Genomic DNA, 22,566 nt, shown 5'->3' with positions numbered 1-22,566 from the left:
ATTTAATTTACAGGCCCTGTGCACGAATCGTGCCACTTTACTAGGGACTTACAAGTAAAGTAAATGAACCAATTGGGTATAAGCCAATCTGACTGTGTTTTAAGGGGAGAGTTCAAGCACTTTAGCACCGGTTAGCCATGGTAAAGTGCAAAGAGTCCAAGGGCCATCAAAAACTAAGTCAGCAAATTCAGGAGGTCTTAAGACAAAAAGTTAGGGAAAACCACACCAATGGTGGCAGGTGTAACATCTCTCTGTCCTCTTTTTCTGACACCGACGGGGATGCAATTTAACATCTTTCTTGTATATTGATTAAGAGACTTGTGAAAACATTTCACAGATGGTAATGAATGCTAATGGACTTCCAGACACTGTCACCTGATACTGAAGAGTGGCTTATTTCATCCTCTTTTGATACAACTTTTATTGTTTTTTTTTCTTTGCATCAAATAGTAAAACAATTGCAATGGCATTTGCTAAAAAGATCATGTTTACAATTCTTCCTTAACCCCTTCGCTGCCAGGCCTTTTCCCCCTCCTGTGCCAGGCCTTTTTTTGCCTATTTGGGGCAGTTCGCGCTTAGGCCCTCATAACTTTTTGTCCACATAAGCTAACCAAGACAAATTTGCGTCCTTTTTTTCCAACATCCTAGGGATCCTAGAGGTACCCAAACTTTGTGGGTTCCCTTGAAGGAGGCCAAGAAATTGGCCAAAATACAGTGAAAATTTCGTTTTTTTTAAAAAAAATGGAAAAAGTGGCTGCAGAAGAAGGCTTGTGGATTTCCCCCTGAAAATGGCATCAACAAAGGGTTTGTAGTGCTAAACTCAGCAGCTTCCTAGCTTTCAGGAACAGGCAGACTTGAATCAGAAAACCCAATTTTTCAACACAATTTTGGCATTTTACTGGGGCATACCCCATTTTTGCAATTTTTTGTGCTTTCAGCCTCCTTCCAGTCAGTGACAGGAATGGGCATGAAACCAATGCTGGATCCCAGAAACCTAACCATTTCTGAAAAGTAGAGAAAATTCTGAATTCAGCAAGGGGTCATTTGTGTAGATCCTAGAAGGGTTTCCTACAGAAAATAACAGCTGAAAGAGAAAAATATTGAAATTGAGGTGAACAAAAACATCAATTTTTCTCTACGTTTTACTCTGTAACTTTTCCCTGCAATGTCAGATTATGGAAAGCAATATACCGTTACGTCTGGTGGACTCCTCTGGTTGCGGGGATATATAGGGCTTGTAGGTTCATCAAGAACCCGAGGAACCCAGAGCCAATAAATGAGCTGCACCCTGCAGTGCGTTTTCATTCTATACCGGGTATACAGCAATTCATTTGCTGAAATATAAAGAGTAAAAAATTGCTATCAAGAAAACCTTTGCATTTCCAAAAAGGGCACAAGATAAGGTGCTGAGGAGCAGTGGTTATTTGCACATCTCTGAATTCCGGGGTGACCATACAAGCATGTGAATTATAGGGAATATCTCAAATAGATGTCTTTTTTACACACTCTCCTATATTTGGAAGGAAAAAATGTAGAGAAAGACAAGGGGCAATAGCACTTGTTTTGCTAATCTATGTTCCCCCAAGTCTACCGATAAAAATGATACCTCACTTGTGTGGGTAGGCCTAGCGCCGGTGACAGGAAACACCCCAAAGCGCAACGTGGACACATCCTAAATTTTGGAAAAAAACAGAGGTGTTTTTTGCGAAGTGCCTACCTGTAGATTTTGGCCTCTAGCTCAGGGAAACCTACCAAACCTGTGCATTTCTGAAAACTAGAGACCTAGGGGAATCCAAGGAGGGGTGACTTGCGGGGCTCGGACCAGGTTCTGTTACCCAGAATCCTTTGCAAACCTCAAAATTTGGCTAAAAAAACACATGTTCCTCACATTTCTGTGGCAGAAAGTTCTGGAATCTGAGAGGAGCTACAAATTTCCTTCCACCCAGCGTTCCCCCAAGTCTCCCGATAAAAATGATACCTCACTTGCGTGGGTAGGCCTAGCGCCGGAGACAGGAAACACCCCAAAGCGCAACGTGGACACATCCTAAATTTTGGAAAAAAACAGAGGTGTTTTTTGCGAAGTGCCTACCTGTAGATTTTGGCCTCTAGCTCAGCCGGCACCTAGGGAAACCTACCAAACCTGTGCATTTCTGAAAACTAGAGACCTAGGGGAATCCAAGGAGGGGTGACTTGCGGGGCTCGGACCAGGTTCTGTTACCCAGAATCCTTTGCAAACCTCAAAATTTGGCTAAAAAAAACACATGTTCCTCACATTTCTGTGGCAGAAAGTTCTGGAATCTGAGAGGAGCTACAAATTTCCTTCCACCCAGCGTTCCCCCAAGTCTCCCGATAAAAATGATACCTCACTTGCGTGGGTAGGCCTAGCGCTGGCGACAGGAAACACCCCAAAGCGCAACGTGGACACATCCTAAATTTTGGAAAAAAACAGAGGTGTTTTTTGCGAAGTGCCTACCTGTAGATTTTGGCCTCTAGCTCAGCCGGCACCTAGGGAAACCTACCAAACCTGTGCATTTCTGAAAACTAGAGACCTAGGGGAATCCAAGGAGGGGTGACTTGCGGGGCTCGGACCAGGTTCTGTTACCCAGAATCCTTTGCAAACCTCACAATTTGGCTAAAAAAAAACACATGTTCCTCACATTTCTGTGGCAGAAAGTTCTGGAATCTGAGAGGAGCTACAAATTTCCTTCCACCCAGCGTTCCCCCAAGTCTCCCGATAAAAATGATACCTCACTTGCGTGGGTAGGCCTAGCGCCGGCGACAGGAAACACCCCAAAGCGCAACGTGGACACATCCTAAATTTTGGAAAAAAACAGAGGTGTTTTTTGCGAAGTGCCTACCTGTAGATTTTGGCCTCTAGCTCAGCCGGCACCTAGGGAAACCTACCAAACCTGTGCATTTCTGAAAACTAGAGACCTAGGGGAATCCAAGGAGGGGTGACTTGCGGGGCTCGGACCAGGTTCTGTTACCCAGAATCCTTTGCAAACCTCAAAATTTGGCTAAAAAAACACATGTTCCTCACATTTCTGTGGCAGAAAGTTCTGGAATCTGAGAGGAGCTACAAATTTCCTTCCACCCAGCGTTCCCCCAAGTCTCCCGATAAAAATGATACCTCACTTGCGTGGGTAGGCCTAGCGCCGGCGACAGGAAACACCCCAAAGCGCAACGTGGACACATCCTAAATTTTGGAAAAAAACAGAGGTGTTTTTTGCGAAGTGCCTACCTGTAGATTTTGGCCTCTAGCTCAGGGAAACCTACCAAACCTGTGCATTTCTGAAAACTAGAGACCTAGGGGAATCCAAGGAGGGGTGACTTGCGGGGCTCGGACCAGGTTCTGTTACCCAGAATCCTTTGCAAACCTCAAAATTTGGCTAAAAAAACACATGTTCCTCACATTTCTGTGGCAGAAAGTTCTGGAATCTGAGAGGAGCTACAAATTTCCTTCCACCCAGCGTTCCCCCAAGTCTCCCGATAAAAATGATACCTCACTTGCGTGGGTAGGCCTAGCGCCGGCGACAGGAAACACCCCAAAGCGCAACGTGGACACATCCTAAATTTTGGAAAAAACAGAGGTGTTTTTTGCGAAGTGCCTACCTGTAGATTTTGGCCTCTAGCTCAGCCGGCACCTAGGGAAACCTACCAAACCTGTGCATTTCTGAAAACTAGAGACCTAGGGGAATCCAAGGAGGGGTGACTTGCGGGGCTCGGACCAGGTTCTGTTACCCAGAATCCTTTGCAAACCTCAAAATTTGGCTAAAAAAACACATGTTCCTCACATTTCTGTGGCAGAAAGTTCTGGAATCTGAGAGGAGCTACAAATTTCCTTCCACCCAGCGTTCCCCCAAGTCTCCCGATAAAAATGATACCTCACTTGCGTGGGTAGGCCTAGCGCCTGCGACAGGAAACACCCCAAAGCGCAACGTGGACACATCCTAAATTTTGGAAAAAAACAGAGGTGTTTTTTGCGAAGTGCCTACCTGTAGATTTTGGCCTCTAGCTCAGCCGGCACCTAGGGAAACCTACCAAACCTGTGCATTTCTGAAAACTAGAGACCTAGGGGAATCCAAGGAGGGGTGACTTGCGGGGCTCGGACCAGGTTCTGTTACCCAGAATCCTTTGCAAACCTCAAAATTTGGCTAAAAAAACACATGTTCCTCACATTTCTGTGGCAGAAAGTTCTGGAATCTGAGAGCAGCTACAAATTTCCTTCCACCCAGCGTTCCCCCAAGTCTCCCGATAAAAATGATACCTCACTTGCGTGGGTAGGCCTAGCGCCGGCGACAGGAAACACCCCAAAGCGCAAAGTGGACACATCCTAAATTTTGGGAAAAAACAGAGGTGTTTTTTGCGAAGTGCCTACCTGTAGATTTTGGCCTCTAGCTCAGCCGGCACCTAGGGAAACCTACCAAACCTGTGCATTTCTGAAAACTAGAGACCTAGGGGAATCCAAGGAGGGGTGACTTGCGGGGCTCGGACCAGGTTCTGTTACCCAGAATCCTTTGCAAACCTCAAAATTTGGCTAAAAAAACACATGTTCCTCACATTTCTGTGGCAGAAAGTTCTGGAATCTGAGAGGAGCTACAAATTTCCTTCCACCCAGCGTTCCCCCAAGTCTCCCGATAAAAATGATACCTCACTTGCGTGGGTAGGCCTAGCGCCGGCGACAGGAAACACCCCAAAGCGCAACGTGGACACATCCTAAATTTTGGAAAAAAACAGAGGTGTTTTTTGCGAAGTGCCTACCTGTAGATTTTGGCCTCTAGCTCAGCCGGCACCTAGGGAAACCTACCAAACCTGTGCATTTCTGAAAACTAGAGACCTAGGGGAATCCAAGGAGGGGTGACTTGCGGGGCTCGGACCAGGTTCTGTTACCCAGAATCCTTTGCAAACCTCAAAATTTGGCTAAAAAAACACATGTTCCTCACATTTCTGTGGCAGAAAGTTCTGGAATCTGAGAGGAGCTACAAATTTCCTTCCACCCAGCGTTCCCCCAAGTCTCCCGATAGAAATGATACCTCACTTGCGTGGGTAGGCCTAGCGCCGGCGACAGGAAACACCCCAAAGCGCAACGTGGACACATCCTAAATTTTGGAAAAAAACAGAGGTGTTTTTTGCGAAGTGCCTACCTGTAGATTTTGGCCTCTAGCTCAGCCGGCACCTAGGGAAACCTACCAAACCTGTGCATTTCTGAAAACTAGAGACCTAGGGGAATCCAAGGAGGGGTGACTTGCAAACCTCAAAATTTGGCTAAAAAAACACATGTTCCTCACATTTCTGTGGCAGAAAGTTCTGGAATCTGATAGGAGCCACAAATTTCCTTCCACCCAGCGTTCCCCCAAGTCTCCCGATAAAAATGATACCTCACTTGTGTGGGTGGGCCAGGTGCCTGCAACAGAATAAGGCCCAAAACCTGAAGGGATAGAAGGGATAGCACAGCAAGTTTATAAGGGCATATTCTTTTATACATCTTTAGACGGACTCTGCTTTGGGGACCCACATAAGTGAGGTGTAATTTTACTTGGGAGACTGAGGGGAAAACTGGGGAGTAGGAATTTTGTGCTGGAGCGGTGATCCTACTAAGAAAAATCAGGAAAATATGCTTTTTTATGCAAATTTTGAGGTTTACAGAGGAGTCTGGGTAAGAAAATGTTGGGGGAGCCACACAAGCCACACCTCCCTAGACTCCTTGGGGTGCCTAGTTTTAAAAAGTTTCTGGGTTTTGTAGGTTTCCCTACATGACGGCCGCACCCAGGACCAAAAACATAGGTGGGCCCTCCCCCCCAAACACAGGAATTTTTGGAATATATCACTTTGATGTGTGCACATACGTCCGTGATGTGCCAAACACTAAAATTGTGAAAAGAAACACACTTAGGTTATGTGAAGAAGACCCCTCACCCACCAACCAAGTTGGTGGCATGCTTCATCATCGGGGTCCCACCCGAGGCACCTAGCGTGTCTCAAGTGTGCTGCGACGCCTGATTACAGCGGAGCAGGTTTTGTCATTTGTACCACACATACTGGTTGGATTTGGCACGAGGGTGAGTGATGGTTCAGTAGATCAAATTTTATTAACAAGAGATTTCACAAAAGTGAAATGCACTGGTAATAACTGAAAGGCCAAAAAACTGAACCAATGACTCACAGCTCGTGAGCTGTAAAGCCACGACAAGGCACCAACCGCTTTACAGTCCATTCACACACCTTTCATACATGACATGCACTAGACCATTCACGCCGCCAGCCACGGGCCCAGCACATTACAAGACTCGCATCCACAGACAGCGCCAGTCAAGGGCCCATCACTTTCATACGCCCACATGCCTGATACAGCAATCACACCAGCTGATGAGTGTGTGGACTGGCGTTTGGCCGGCACTGCTAGCCAAGCGCCACACCACCAGCCAAGCGCCACCCCACCCACACCACCAGCCAAGCGCCACCCCACACACACCGCCAGCCCAGCGCCACCCCACACACACCGCCAGCCAAGCGCCACCCCACACACACCGCCAGCCAAGCGCCACCACACCCACGCCGCCAGCCAAGCGCCACTCTACACATGCCATCCCCTTTTTTTTGTTTTTAAACAACAAAGAAACCACTAATCATAAATTAGTACAAAACTACAAACACAAAAGCTCTAACTGAATACATGACTAATGCCAACCGTGAAACCGAACATATAAAAATATAAAACACCAGTTTACGATCACGGAATTTCCCAATAATTCTTCTGTGTGTGGTAGCTCCTGAAACAGCCACCCACACACAGCCCAGGCTTTGAAGGACAATCAGGGCAGTACATCCTAGTCTCCTTCCTGATACCTCTTCGAGCACAGACTCTACATCTCTTAGCAGGAAAGTTTTTTTTGGCCGTGGGAGGAATGTGCTCAGCAAAGTGACGATCTTTCAATCTAGCCACATCCTCCACCACTGCTTCTCTAGGAACTCTTGCCTGTTCCAGCACAACAAGGCTAGCTATGATAGACTCCTGAAATTTCACAAATGTCATCCTTGACTCTGGAGAACTATCCTTAAACACAACAAAAGCATTAAAAGTTGCCAAGTGGAACAAGTGAAGCGCTAATTTCTTATACCACACATAAGACTTACGAGCAGCAGTGTAAGGTTCTAACCTCTGATCTACTCTATCAACACCACCCATGTGCTTATTATAGTCTAAGATGCACACAGGTTTGTGCACTTCGGCAACCTGACCCCAAACAGCCACAGGTGAAGTACTCTCATCATGGATGGTGCTTAGCTTGTATACATCCCTCTTGTCTACAAATTTCAGAGCTAGCAGCTCATCATTCCGCAAGGCACTGCACTGTCCCTTCTCAAGTTTTTTACAGACAAGCTCTTTTGGATAGCCTTTCCGATTAGAGCGGATTGTGCCACAAGCAACAGTGTCCACTCTGAACAACTCCTTGAACAACCGAACTCCAGTGTAGAAGTTATCTACATATAAATGGTGACCTTTGTTAAACAGTCGACTACCAAGTTCCCACACAATTTTCTCACTAACTCCAAAAGTGGGAGGACAACCAGGGGGGTCAATATTGGAATCCCTACCAGTGTAGACCCGGAAATTATAAACATATCCTGTACTACTTTCTGACAGCATATACAATTTAATTCCATACCGTGCCCTCTTGCTAGGAATGTACTGCCTAAAAACCAAACGACCCTTGAACAGGACCAAAGACTCATCTACAGATATTTCTTTCCCTGGAACTTAGATCTCTGAAAACCGATCTACCAAATGATCAAGGACAGGTCTAATCTTAAAAAGACGGTCAGAATCAGGATGATCTCGTGGCAAGGCTAAAGCATTATCTACAAAATGCAACATCCGAAGAAGAAGCGCATACCGGTTACGACTCATGATGGCAGGAAATATAGCAGTTACCATCAAGGGACTAGTAGACCAATATGAAGACAGCGACGGCTTCCTTATCAGCCCCATCAAAAAAGTTAAACCCAAGAACTTTTTCAACTCTTCCAGATTTGTGGGAATCCACCGGCTAGCTCTAGAGTGTGGCCTAAGTCTGGCAGCGTTGTCCCTCAAAAACTGCTCTGCATACAAATTAGTCTGCTCAACAATCTCTTCCAAAAATATATCGTCCATAAACAACTCAAAAAAGTTGACGGGCAAAAAGTTTTCCGTATTAACTCGACACCCTGGAAAACCAGTAAACGCAGGCAACTGTGGCTGCTCCATGTTTGGTGCAACCCATGCGTCAGGTCTTCCAATGGGAAGCCTTTCAGCCGCTGGCTCCTGCACCATTGGCACATCACTGTCCTCCTCTAAAACAGGCCCTTCATCAGCACTGAGAGTGGCTTCATCATCAGATGATTCATCTCTGACAGAAAATTCACTTCCAGAATCCTGCACTTCCTCCTCTGCCTCAGATGCAGAGTCAGTCTCATATTCATGGTCAGAAGATGACTCAAAAAGCACACTAACAACCTGCTGAGCGGTCATCCTACGGCTGGCCATGATCCTTCCTACAAAAATTAACTGGACAAATACACCACCAACAACCAGCACTGTGTAAGATAAGTAACAAAGTATAGGTTTATCACTAAGAATTATAAACTCAAAAACTATACTGCTCACTTGCCTGAAAAAGCTTGACTCACCAGCAACTACTCTGCACAGCCACAGCAATCACCAACGATATCCCACTAAAAAGAGAAAAAAAAAAGCAAATTAGACATAAGACAACACAATAATCATTGTGCATAACTCTAAGGACAATTTCACACACAATCCTGCATTCAGTACACCACCTACAAACATGTCATTCATGCATTGCAACAATACTCACTTGGAGTAAATTTATTTACTTACCTAAAACATGCAACTACGCAAACCGCAGGACAACTACTGCCAAAACTGCAACAAGCCACAGCAAAGTCAGCAAAAGCTTTGAACTAGAACAAAAAGGAGAAAAACTGTTATTATCATAAAAGCAAATACTTCGCCAGTTGACAAACACTCCGCCACTAACCATTTTTTCATTTTCCCTTGTGTCTAGTCTTCTCTGCTTGGGGGAAGATGGGCCTAAAAAAAAATAGGCCAATCTACCCCCAAGGGGAGGGGGCAGAAATCGCCCAGATTACATTGCACCCTTTGGGGGGGGGCGACCCTTGCCCAAGGGGCCACACCCCCACACAAAGCACACACACACACATATAGTATCCCTGGCGCTATGGGGATTCTGCCCCCCTTGGGGACAGAAAGGCCTAAAAAATAGGCATATCTGCCCCCAAGGGGGGCAGAACTGCCCAAAAATACATGTGGGCCCCTGGGGGCGACCCTTGCCCAAGGGGCCGCCCCCCAACACAAAAAATAAAAACCAACAATAAAATCCCTGGTGTCTAGTGGCTTTCTGCCCCCCTTGGGGGCAGATCGGCGTAAAAATAGGGCCAATCTGCCCCCAAGGGGGGCAGAAACGACGATAAATACATTGCGCCCCCGGGGGGAGCGACCCTTGCCCAAGGGGCCACCCCCCAACACAAAGCACACATACAAACATATCTTTCTGGCGCTATTGGGATTCTGCCTCCCTTGGGGGCAGAAAGGCCTAAAAAAAATAGGCCTCTCTGCCCCCAAGGGGGGCAGAACTGCCCAAAAATACATGTGGGCCCCTGGGGGCGACCCTTGCCCAAGGGGCCACCCCCCAACACAAAAAATAAAAATCAACAATAAAATCCCTGGTGTCTAGTGGCTTTCTGCCCCCCTTGGGGGCAGATCGGCATAAAAATAGGGCCAATCTGCCCCCAAGGGGGGCAGAAACGACGATAAATACATTGCGCCGCCGGGGGGAGCGACCCTTGCCCAAGGGGCCACCCCCCAACACAAAGCACACATACATACATACTATTTCTGGCGCTATTGGGATTCTGCCCCCCTTGGGGGCAGAAAGGCCTAAAAAAAATAGGCCTCTCTGCCCCCAAGGGGGGCAGAACTGCCCAAAAATACATGAGGGCCCCTGGGGGCGACCCTTGCCCAAGGGGCCGCCCCCCAACACAAAAAATACAAATCAACAATAAAATCCCTGGTGTCTAGTGGCTTTCTGCCCCCCTTGGGGGCAGATCGGCCTAAAAATAGGGCCAATCTGCCCCCAGGGGGGGCAGAAACGACGTAAAATACATTTGCCCCCAAAGGGGAGCGACCCTTGCCCAAGGGGCCGCCCCCCAACACAAAAAATACAAATCAACAATAAAATCCCTGGTGTCTAGTGGCTTTCTGCCCCCCTTGGGGGCAGATCGGCCTAAAAATAGGGCCAATCTGCCCCCAGGGGGGGCAGAAACGACGTAAAATACATGTGCCCCCAAAGGGGAGCGACCCTTGCCCAAGGGGTCGCTCCCCTACACTAGTATGCATTCAAAAGAGAAATCCCTGGTGTCTAGTGGGCATTCCTGCTGCCCGATCGCATCGCGATCGGGCAGCAGGAATGCTCAAAGAGACATCGAGGGAAAGGAAAACCCTTTCCTTTCCCTCGAAGCCTCTCTCAGAGCACCCCCACCCCGCACGAAGGTGAAAAACTCACCTTCTCCCTTAGAGGCGCTGGAAGCAAATGGCTTCCAGCGCGTCTTTCCCCCTTTCCATGAAATCAGCGTGCGATCGCGCGCTGACGTCATGGGGGAGGGTGGGGGGGGGGGGGCGTGAAAGGGGAAGGGATTCCCCTTTCAGCCCTGGCCTGGGGGTGTTGGGGGGCGGCCCTCGGGGGAAGCGCTAGCGCTTCCCCTGACTGCCAGTCCCAGGACGTAATGGTTACGTCCATGGCGCCACACGGGCGCTGCCATGGACGTAACCATTACGTCCCTGGCGGGGAAGGGGTTAAAATCAGAGAATTTGTCTCCTCAAATAGACCTTGCAAGCTCAATGTCCAGTCAAGGTAAAATAAAACAAAAATAAAAATTACCATTAATGCTCTTTTCCCCACTACATTCCATCATACCACATTAGCCAATAGCCCACTGAGAATCTTGTTTTACAGAACTGTAAACACGAAGGGCCCTGCTGAGTCCAACATGAAGGACCCTGCTGAGTCAAATGCCTTTTCAGCATCCAACTAAAGGAATATTATAGGTTTGAGGTTATACGAGTCATCTCAAGACAGTTACGGAGATTTCTAAGGGTTAGCCTGCATAATTTACTCGCCATTACACCAGATTGGTCCCAGTATATGAACTCAGTCACCACAGTTAGGACATGGGTGCCTCTTTGAGCCCTTTATTCTTTCAATTGAGTGCTGGTATCAAGCAGTCTGAAGCACATTTGCTTTTCCATTTACCGTTTGCACGTATTAGGATTACAGAGCCTGTTATCTGGTTATTTGAGAGACTTCCCCTAGTCAGTGTCAGTCCGAAGATATTTAACAAAAGAGCTGACATACACGTGGAAAGCTTTTTAATAGCTCGACTGCAAATTCATTTGGTTTGTTTACCTTTCCAGGTTGTGGTTTCGAGAATACTTTCTGAACACCCTCTTCAGCCGCCTCTTCCTCTAGTAATTCTGTATCAGAGACTCCCAGTTTTGGTAGAGGAAGTTTCTCAGCACATCTCACACATAGACTGAGATAGCTTAAAGATTCAAGCAAGAGTAGCTTCTCTTGTTATCTTAACTTCGTTAATATTTGTAAACGTCTGTATCCACCGGTCTTCTGCCTCTCTCTTGCTTAGCCAAGCTTATAAATTACCCAACATTCTCCCCATCCTTGTTGAGCCTCTTCTGTGATCTTACCGTCGTCACTGAACATTATCTTCAGTGTATCCATCCGTACCTTCTACCATCCAGTTCACTTTCTTTAGATTTAGTTAACATCAAGCATCCAGATGCAGCTTCCTATCCAGTGACCTGTCCTCTCAGTATTTATTACAAGCGAGAAATTGATCTATATCTCTGTCTGTATACTCATGTATTCAGCCTCTTTAAGTCTGGAGGAGAAAGAAGTGTGGGCACCAGAAAAGTAGTTCTGTTCAGGCCTTTTGTGGGGAACCCTCAAAATACCTGCCATGCTCACAACAACCATGAAACTTCCTAGTCGTGAATTTTGCCTCCCCCTTACAACAGAAGTGGGCTATCAATAATGTTGTCCATGGCCAGTTTAAAATCACCTTCAAGCACATTATTTGCCCAGAGCACTTCCAGCAAGTCGGAACACTATTTTGTTCAAGCTCATTTGTTGTAAATTAAGGGGGGGGGATAAACTGCAATCACTCCTGTTGTCTCATCATTCCATTTTTGGCATATTCCTATTTATCTATTTATATTCTGTCTGTACCAAATGGGTCAGTTTTTTTCAAGTATACGACAACACTCCTGGAGCCTGAAGCAAAAGCTTTCTTGTGTTTGGAGAATATACCTGCCTCTATTCATAAACCCAGGCTCATTACCTACCATGTCAATCTTCGGTAAAAGGACCGAATCTGATTTGTGTCTAAGAAGCAGCTGAGCAACAATCGCCCTAACCTTGTTTCCCAGTCCATCCACTTTTCAGGTGGGAAATTTTTATCTAGCACAGAACGGGGGGATTGTGTAGATGTTGGTTGAGTATAATGAGGCAGGTAGTTGGCATAAATCACAACGTTATGCGAAATTGTCATTGTGACATCACTCATATGTGACCAGCAACAACCACACTCTCTGCTGCTCCATTACAAACCTTTTTTTCGTAGGGTGGATCTGAATCCACCTATCACTCCACTGCACAAAGTGCTTGCTGCCCAACATAACTGGAACTAGAAGATAAGGTAATTCTGTTTAGATATGCCTCGCTCCAACTAGGATTAGAGAAACAGTCCCAGAATGACCGACATGGCAGATACCAAGCCCCCATCCAGTTATTCACATAGTGCTATTACAGGAAGGGTAGAACGTAAGAACCTGACGACCTTTGCAAAGGAATTGTCCAGAGCCACCCAGTAGAACAGTCTAAGCCAGGGAACTCGGAGCCAATACCTTCTTGTTTATTTGTATCCTCATCCACCTGCCTCTTAGTGATCAAATGTTAAGTACATGTTCAAGTACTGGTGGTTTCTGCATTTCCCATGGTAACGTGTGTGTATCTTCAGCATTTGTTTGCCACAATGTTTCCTCAGTCTTTAAGTTTGACTCCCTAACAGCCCACCGCGTCCAAAATTCATTACATACATTGCTACAACTAGTATCTTCCCTGATCATACCAGTTGTGTTCTTGCTCAACCTTTGCACAGTTTCTCATTCTTTCGCTGATTGTAGTTCCCATGTATCATTCAGTCAATAAAAATGCTAGGACTCCTCAGCTATAATTCTAAGCTGTATATGGAAAAGTTCCGTATATGGATATACATTAGTTCTGTTTCCCAGAGTCTCCTCTTGATACTTGTGGAGGCACTGGGTAATCGGGGGAACTATGTGCTCTTTCTCCAGAAAAGAAGGCTGACAGTTCCTTAAGTTTCAAAATCTTATCCAGTCTTCTGTGAATAATTCCACACTTGGGCCTTCTGTCTTCTCAGGGGATTGTATAAAGCTGACATTATTATAACATTAGCAGCCTTGTGCGTCTTCCACTTTCAGTTGCAGGAGCTGTGAATCACTAGCTGCTTGGCACAATCTTTTAATTGGTTTTCTTCAATCGCAATAGTTTGTAATATCTTTTAACCCTATTCAAACATTTCAGACATTTTCTTACAATTTGCTAGCAAAAGATTTACCTAGACGTTTTGTTTATCTTTTGTTCCAGAGTCCCTTATGGTCGCAAACACGTTTTTCTGGGAATATTCAGCTTTCAGAGACATCATAGAAGGAGCTGACACAGTTGATTTTCTACTCCCTCTTATCACGTGGCTTCTTGAGAAATGCTTGTTGATCAAGTATTTGTGACAGTTTGCGCTGACGTTCTCCAGTGTCCCTACTCTTGCTGAGAAGTCCACTCACCGGGCCCTGCATTTAAGCCCTCACATAGCCTGTTCACTTCAAAGGATGCTCTAAAAGAGGGAGGGGAGATTACCTTCAACAGTCACATTACTCAGCCTTGTAAAGTTGCTAACTTTGCTACCTCGAGGCCCACTCTTCCCTGCCACACTTTCACAGTTTTCCCTTATCCAGGAGTATCCAGAGTTAAGTGCGAAGGAATACCAGTCCCCCCACCCCCCCTGTCTTAGAGACACACAGATTCAGAATGACTCGTCTTTCAGCTGAATAAAAAAATCACTTAAGGAGCTGTGATATGGAACAAACAGGAAAACAAAGTCCAAGCTGTATCTTCAGTTATGTGCCTGAGCAACAGACACCGCCCCCCCCCCCCCCCCCCCCCAAACAATTAAGCGTGAGACTGGTGTTTCAGATCAGTATTGCCTTCATGCGGTCATGCTGGTAGAAGGCTGGTCCCTGAGGTGCAGGTTGGTGCTGCCAGCCAATAAGGATGCAAGCAGTCAACAACTCTCCCTCCCCCAAGTATTGCCTTCTGATCGCACAATGAGGTTGAGGCGGAAAGTTGCAGAACGCCATACTATCCAACATTCCCCATGTGACCTGTCAGTTCCTGCTGCATCCCCTGGGACTTCAGTGAGTTATGTCATTGCACAACTCGCCACCTTTATACAGTCTGGTCTCTGTCTCATGTGTTCCCTTCAGATTCCCTGATGGTGGTCCCACCTGGGTTCCTAAAGAGGTTCCGGAGTGCTGAGGCCACCTCTCTCAACTCCCGATTCAGGCAGTCAGCTGGCACATCTGTGAGCAAACACATTTGTCTCTTCCTGCACTGAGTTTCTCCATGTCTCTAGCTCCCAGGAGGGCTCTCTTGCCTCTAGTCTTCTGGCGCTAGCGGCGCACTCAGCGCTGTTCTCTCAGGATGTTCCTCCTGTGGTTTAGTTGTTCTCTGTGCACAGAAGGTGCTCAACTTCCTCCACTGTTGTATTTGTGTTACCATGACGACGTGCAAGGTACGTGTACAAATGGTGAAGTCATGACACTCGAATGTCACATATTTGCGCATCTAAGTTTCAAAGTTTATTGACTGTTCGAAATAGATAATTTCATCGTCGTAGATTGTGAAAATCAGCAAAACAAATAAATAGAAGTTCAATAAAATACAAAATTCAATACTCAAACAGCATAATAAATCAGTAAACATAATTAGTTCCTAAACAGATCAATTGACAACCCGGCGTTAACACAACGCAGGTGCTTCAATCGGGTTTGTTTTTAGTGCCCTAAGTTCTTTCTGTCTAATGATCCAGGACACGTATATAAATTTAGATACAGCTCTAACGATCACCAGCGGCGAATCACTCTTACATATTCTAGAAATTGCACGATCAAACATAATTTTTTTTACATAAGGGCACAAACCATCTTCGTCTAGGAGCAGCATATCTAGGGCAAAACAAGAGCAAATGCTCATCTGGTTCGTCAGCCAAGCAGCACATTTTATACTTTGTCGCCATCCTCCACAGGGGCCCAACTGGCAGTAAAAGTAGCTGTGGGTAAGATGCCATATCTGAACTGTAAAAACAGGACGCGAGTACCGGCTGATCTGATCACATCCATAAAAGGCTCTTCTACAGGTTCCTGCTTTAACTGTGAAAAAAACACCCACCAGACGACCTCTAGCACCAGCTTGTAGAAGCTGAGAGGACACCTCCTCCCAAAATGTTTTGCTTGACAGTAGGGACGGCATTTCACAGAATTTCTTCTGGGGTGTCCCAAAACTGTAAGAAACCAAGCTCTGCCCAAGTGGACCTCAACTTCCTTAACCAGCCTGTCTCCTCTATAGCTTTAGCCCACCCCAATATATCCCTATGTCCAACCCTATAGGACTCCAATCACTCAGTTCCCTGGAGGCGGATCCAGTACTATAGGGTCCTTCAGGTTGCCAGATCTGTTATTGGGTGGAGCCCTAGGTCTAGTCTAAGAGGCCCCAACAGAGTGCTCTTCCCCATCCCCGTGATATACCTAAGGAAATTATTTTCTTTAACAGCGAGGGTGCTTAAATTACTTAGGCCCTACAACTCGGCCCCATAAAGAGCTGCTGCCCTTACCTGGATTTTTGTATATAGCTAGAGCGGGATTAACTGGGAAATACTAGGCTTTTTTGGCCATCCTGCCCAACGTGCCCCCTTTATGGCTAATAGTGTGTGAGCTTTTCATTATTTGAGCTCCCCAATCACCTGAGTCTGTTAGTCTGATGCCCAAATAGTCGAACTTAGTAACTCTCTCTAAGCTAACAGTGTTCAGAGTCACCTTAGCATTCAGCTTCCTCTTCCTAGAACAAATCATCAGCTTCGTTTTTACCGAATTAATCTCCAGCCTAAAGTGCTTGCAGAATAAACAAACGTGGTTTACTAAATTCTGGAGGCCCTTCCTTGTTTTGGCCAATAAAGGGTGTTGTCAGTGTAAAACAACCTGGGTATTTTTTGATCAGCCAGACTGGGGGAATCATTCACACAGTTGTTCAAATATTCAATACAGTTGTTAATATACAAAAAAAAGAAAGTGGGTGCCAGGACACAGCCCTGGCGCACCCCCCACTCTACCCTGATTGTATCAGTCGGCTCCCCATTATTATCACTCCTAATCTTTACAAATATGTCCTCATGTTGGTGAATTATAAGGCCTAGTACATTTGACGGGACTCCTTTCCTTTGCAGTGTACACCATAGCTTCTTTCTGGGTATTAAATCGAATGCTGCATAAAGGTCTATGAAGGCCACAAACAAGTCCCCTCAACAATAGCCCCAATCTTCCACTTGATTAGCAAGAATATCAAACTTGGTCTAGGGCACTGGTCACAGGTCTAAGACCAGCCTGGAGACTTGAAATAGCACCACTCTCTCTTCAATCCATTCCTGCAGCTGGTCAAAATTCTGCTTGCAAAAATCTTCTGTAGATTGTCTAGCAGACTAATCGGCTAGAAGTTGGACAGCTCGCTTGGATTACCCATTTAAAAAATAGGCATATCTTAGCCCCCTTCCATGTTGATGGAATTGGGGCACTGGCTGATACCGCGTTACAAACAGTATTAATGTAAGGTACCCAGATATTCATTTTTGATGTATATAAGTCACCCGGTACTTTGCAAGGCCAGTGGCCTTACCCCATTTAAGCAAGTTAACAGCGCTTCTAAGTGAATAGGATGTGCTGCCTAAAATGGTTGTTAAAAAAAACCCAAGGAGTCTGGATCCACAAACACCTGTGATGAGGTGTTACAACTTTTGCCTGAAAATATAGAAGGCAGCCAACTGAGTGTTCTCTGACTCACGGGAGGATAGCATGATTTGGAACATTAAAGTGCTGCCTGCCTGTGGCTGACTTCTTTTGGTTCATGAATGTTTTTCAGACCTTTGGGAGATGGGTGGTAATGTTTTATAAAACTGGAACCAGGTTTTCTACCAATGGTGTGTAAAAACAATCCTGCAGAATACATTTAGGCTTGAAATGAGTGTGCAATTCAGTTCTACATTTGATATCTTTGTTCTGCAGCTTTGATTATTGTCTCCTACTTTTTTAGCAGCATTCAGGTGATGTGAAATAGAGGTTCTCTTTCTATGTGGGCAGACCCCTATATCTATCCCTTAATAAGGTCTGAGAGTACACATTGCTCAACAGTCCCGATTAATGTGTTCTACTTTGATTGCTCTAATACATGCTAAACGAAGTGGACTATACATGTATAACTGTTACTAATTGACAGATAAAATCTGTGAGGTGATGAATCTGATAAAACTTGTGTAATATTTTATTGTGATTAGCATTTTTTGTGCTATGTGTCCGTCTCAGGGCTGTGTATATTTGTCAACACATTGTAATGGGTCTGGATAGCTATGGGTCCTCCCAGATTGCAAGCGTGATATAACAGCTAAATGGCCTACACAGTTATCCCCAGAAAGATCATAGGGGATAGATACATTTTTATTATGGGATTTTTGGAGTGTGAAACATACCATCATGTTAAACTGTCCCAAGAGAAGATCTGTTAGGGAAGTGACCAGCACTTCAAAGATTCCCATCCATGTGGATTTGAGGGGGCCCATACAATATTGTCAGGTGCTGGTATATTATCTAGTCATTTTTAATGGTTTCCTGATTCAATTTATGAGCCTATTTAGAGTTTTAGAGAAGAAACGCATAATATTTAACTAAAAAAAAGCTTGTAGGAGATACTGACTTTGGCAATATCCCTGTGCTACATCAGTAGTGAGTTTTTAGGTTGACCATAGCAGTGCGCAAGCGCTGCTTTTTCAACATGTTGGTATGTATTTGGGCTGTTAACTACACCCATCACTATCACTCGTTCATGTGCTTGTCTTTTAAAAATCCTTTGTTTTTGTTGGTAAACGCTTTACATTTGCCCTTCCTTGGGGCGGTTTTGTTACCACCTTGGCCTTCGACCCTGTTACATGGATAATTGCACTTTTGCCGATAACTTTGACTGCAAGCGAACTACTTTTTCCTTTAGTGTGTCTCCTTTGCGCTCATGCTGATGGCGGTGGTGGCACTTTGAATTGACTCGCTTATGTCAACTGTTTTACTTTTTATTTTCAGTTTGTGCGGCAAGAAAAGTCCAGTTAGGAATTTAGAACTCTAACTTGAGCAAACGTGAGACCCACTGCATTGCAAATGCTTGTTTTCTTATATGAAATTCTACCTTCTCCTTTAGTGATGAGTAACTATATGTGGAGTATGGGTTAGGCTAGAACCTCTTACCCGTTTTTGTAAGGACATTCGTTATCTTGCCTTGCGGAAGTGAAGGCCCTGCCCTTCTCGCTTCTTGCATCCTACTTTGGCACTTGTCTCCCATATCTTACCTACTTCTGTGCCAGACCATATCACTGCCAGGTCTCTCTTACCTTCTGCCCCCCTATGACAGTATCCCCACCTTTCTTTTTATTGTGGTTTGTGACAGCTCCTCTTTAGCCCCAGAGCATGTCTTGCTTCTCATGATAAACTCTTTGGATGATCCATTGTTGTGTTATTCACTCCTGTCCTTTGTTCTCTGTTTTCATGATAGAAGTGACTGAAGTGGGAGAAGTGCCTTGGACCTGAGAGGTGAATCTGTCACACATTATTGGCCTGACGATAGCTAATAAATGTATTGTTTTTACTAATTTCAACATTTTCCCTGAGGAATTATTGCTGTGAAATTGTCACATATCGCCTCATAATATTTACAACCTTTGCGTCCAGTGTCAGGAGAAAACCTTTAGTATGGATGACTAATGTGGTTGCATCTTTCCCCGACATCCCTAAACTGTCAAATGTCTGACAGTCTGTCTCTTGTGCTTCAGCCCGGGCTTTTGTAGTCGTCTTCAGCCTTCATCCATAGTCACCTTCATCTTCTCTGACAGGGATGTTAGATACATAAAGGCTCACTGGCATGAGTCTCATTGAATGTGCGTGGTTCTTTAACTGCAGGCGGATAGGGTCTGTGGTTCAAGAAAGCTCTCTTCATATGGTTGGTACTAGTCTAACTAGAGAGACTAGACTAGAGCAACTAAAAATGTTAAGCGTTTCCTCTTCCTGATTCCTTTGCTTTATTCGGTACAAGCCGACTAAAACCGGAGACAAAGCTGCACGCACAACAACACACCTATTAATCATTTCAAACCAACTGCAAGCTTTGTTAAACAATCACAATGGATGTTTAGGGGGTCAGGGTCCCCCTCTATAGTGTTCACCACAGCTAACGCGTTTAAAGACGTTAATAAGGGTCCACTGACATTACAATTCTGATCCACGTACATTTGCTCCAGGAATCCAAGGGAGAGTCACATCAGGATAATTGTCAATTAATCAATACATAGTCCACGCTCATTGTGTTTGTATTTATCAATGAAGTAGTTCCCCAGTTACCCTATCCACGAAGTCCTCAGTCAAAGAGAGGCGCACACTATCTGCTTGCTACTCATCGGGCAAGATAAATAAAGTCAGATAGAAAGTTAACCTTGTGAAGTAAAATTAATATCTTCATCCGCCTTCCTGGCAAGCTCCGCCAGTCACTGCAAAATAGATTGAACCAAAGACCAGTCAGTATGTGCAGATCTGCTACGCTCATCAATGCGGGAATCCTTTCTGAACCATATCTTTTGGATTCTTTACTGAAAAATCGTTCAGCGTCGAAGTCCGCATTCCTTGAAAAGTTTTTGAAAATAGTGTGTTTCCAACCTAGATGTAAATTATGAAAACATTTTGCGGCACCAATAGCATTCTGCATTGCATGGTGGTGCTGGTGACCCGCTCTTCATCATGAACCTCACATTGATCTCCACTTGGAGGATGTTGTACTGCTGGGGTGGAATCCTAACTTGGTTGAAAGTAAAAATACAGCAATCTCATAAAATGGTACAAACTATATAACTTTATCACACCCATCAGAGAACCCGTGCGTTCCTGCTGCTAGAAGCCAGGACTGTATTCACATTCCCTCCATCTTCTTACAGAGCTATCTGAGGGAGAGGCTGAGAACTAGTGACCACTCTGCGATCTGAGCTCTGAGTGAGCTGAGGTTAATCCTACGTTTTTTCATATCTAAATAGTGTGATTCCGAGCATATCGCTTTGTTGCTTTGTTGCTCAGTGTCCTTATTAGCTGAAACTATTGTCAGAATATAACGTGCAGTTGTAGAGACATGTGTCCTTAAACTGCTAAAACGGTGTGTCCGTGCTGCCTGTTTTTCACGTTTAATGCTTGCTCTGTGACCACCTCTCCCCCACCTTCTCCTGTGAATGGCAGACAGTCTCTCCACAGAAGAAATAGATCCCCTCCGGAAGTCTTCATTGCAAACCCTTACTAATGAGTGGAACACACATTTCACAACACTCTGCAGCTCAAGCACTTGCGCACTCTATAAGCAATGCAGTCTCCTCCCAAGGAAGGTTCACCTCACACCACTCCCTGTCACACTTCATTCGATACACCCACTCCTGAAGAGCCCGACATGCACACATAAACCTCAGTGCTTCACAGTATCATTCCATGAACAGTACTTCTGACACACCCTAGACAGCCACATACTTTGTGGTCACAGATACCACAACCCAACCTACTACCACAGTCTACAGATCTAGACTTCCCAAACACAAAGTGAAATCTGCTCAGCCAACTCGGAAGGATCTCCCCCTCTCAGTTGAGTGAACTCCTCCACACATCACATCAAAGCTGCCTCCTAACCCTGGCACTGCAGTCAGTACTACAGCTTCTATATCGTTCCTCATTTGAGGCTATCGCCTTGATGCTCTTGTGTTCATGGAAACCTGTGCTGCACATCATCTTCCCACTAGGATCCAACGTATTCATGTTTGAGAGAACATTATGCGAGTGGTGGCTTGGAGAAAGAGGGTGGCATTGATTGGAGGGACAAGAAGATCAATCTCCCTTGCCCCAGAGCTCAAAAAGTTGTTTTGTTAGTCATACTGATTCCACAATGAGCATCCACTGATCTATGGTATGACGGCTGAGCTGTTTTTGTTTAAATAGCTAATGTATTAAATTGGTATTTGAAAAATAACGAAAAATAATGTTTTAATAATAATGTTCTAGAGAACATTCAAAACTAGCGGGGAAGTGTTGCCCTTATCCCCTCAAAGTACCTTCAATGCAAATTGATTTACTCAATAAACTCCTCCTTATTCAAGTACTTCACTGTGGAGGTTTAAAACATGACACCTAAACCATAAAGGCCACACACATGGCAACAAGAGATTTGTTGGTGGTTTTCTTGATTTAAGTACTAATCAACACACCTCCTTATTTGATCACATTTCCAGGGACGTTTCAACGTCCACCAGCAATAACATAAAGCCACTCACATCTCTCCACAATTCTGGCCTTTTTTAATAAAGAAATACCACATACAAATTGCTACTTTTTTAATGAATTAGGTCAAACACATCTCCATTCCTTTCAAATTCCCGAATGAAATGCAAAATTCTAAACCGGATAAGAAACTGGTAGAATCTAGAGACCTCATAAACATTGTCAACAAACATTGGAAAAGCTAACAGAGCTGGCCTAAGGGTGCCACCACATGCACAAGCAAGCACAAACACGCATAGACTATTCATGTGTGTCCCTGTACATCCTATCACCTTCTGTATCTCCTAAGTCTCTGCAATATATTTTATTTACAAAGCAAGCGGCTTGGGGAATAAGAAACGGGGACATAGGGGGCATAAGCAGAGGCAAGTTGTCACACCACCAAAAGTCTGAGCCCATTTTTGCACGCTTCCGTTTAGATGTGTTGACATATCAAAGCCAAACCTATTGCCTTTGCAAAAGCCTGCCACGAAATTGAATGCCAGAGTTAATATTTTCTAGCACACATCTCTGCCCTTGATCCCTTTTATCTGTAGCGGGTTAATAACACGTTGGCCTGGGTATAACGAGCTTGAGTTTGTGTGGCTTCTAGCATGGTGCCAGGCCACTCTACTGTGTGTCTGAGCCCTCGGGCACCTGCTTCTTCCTGCAGCTTTGAGCAGAAGACCTGGATACTGGAAATGTATCTAATCTGAACGTGGGTCGTCTTCATCTATCTCGAAGCGAGAGTTAGT

The 22,566-nt window shown here is 45.1% G+C and overlaps 1 protein-coding gene across 1 annotated transcript in view; it reads left to right on the top strand.

Annotated features, from left to right (window-relative positions):
• The window catches only part of KLHL5 (kelch like family member 5), a 439,436-nt gene that overhangs the window by 137,503 nt on the left and 279,367 nt on the right, over nucleotides 1-22,566 (top strand). The gene's annotated exons all lie outside the window — the stretch shown is intronic.

The sequence above is a fragment of the Pleurodeles waltl genome, chromosome 1_2, assembly GCF_031143425.1.
Source record: "Pleurodeles waltl isolate 20211129_DDA chromosome 1_2, aPleWal1.hap1.20221129, whole genome shotgun sequence".
NCBI lineage: Eukaryota > Metazoa > Chordata > Amphibia > Caudata > Salamandridae > Pleurodeles > Pleurodeles waltl.
The sequence above is the reverse complement of the archived record's forward strand: the minus strand, read 5'-3'. Positions and strand labels throughout refer to the sequence as shown.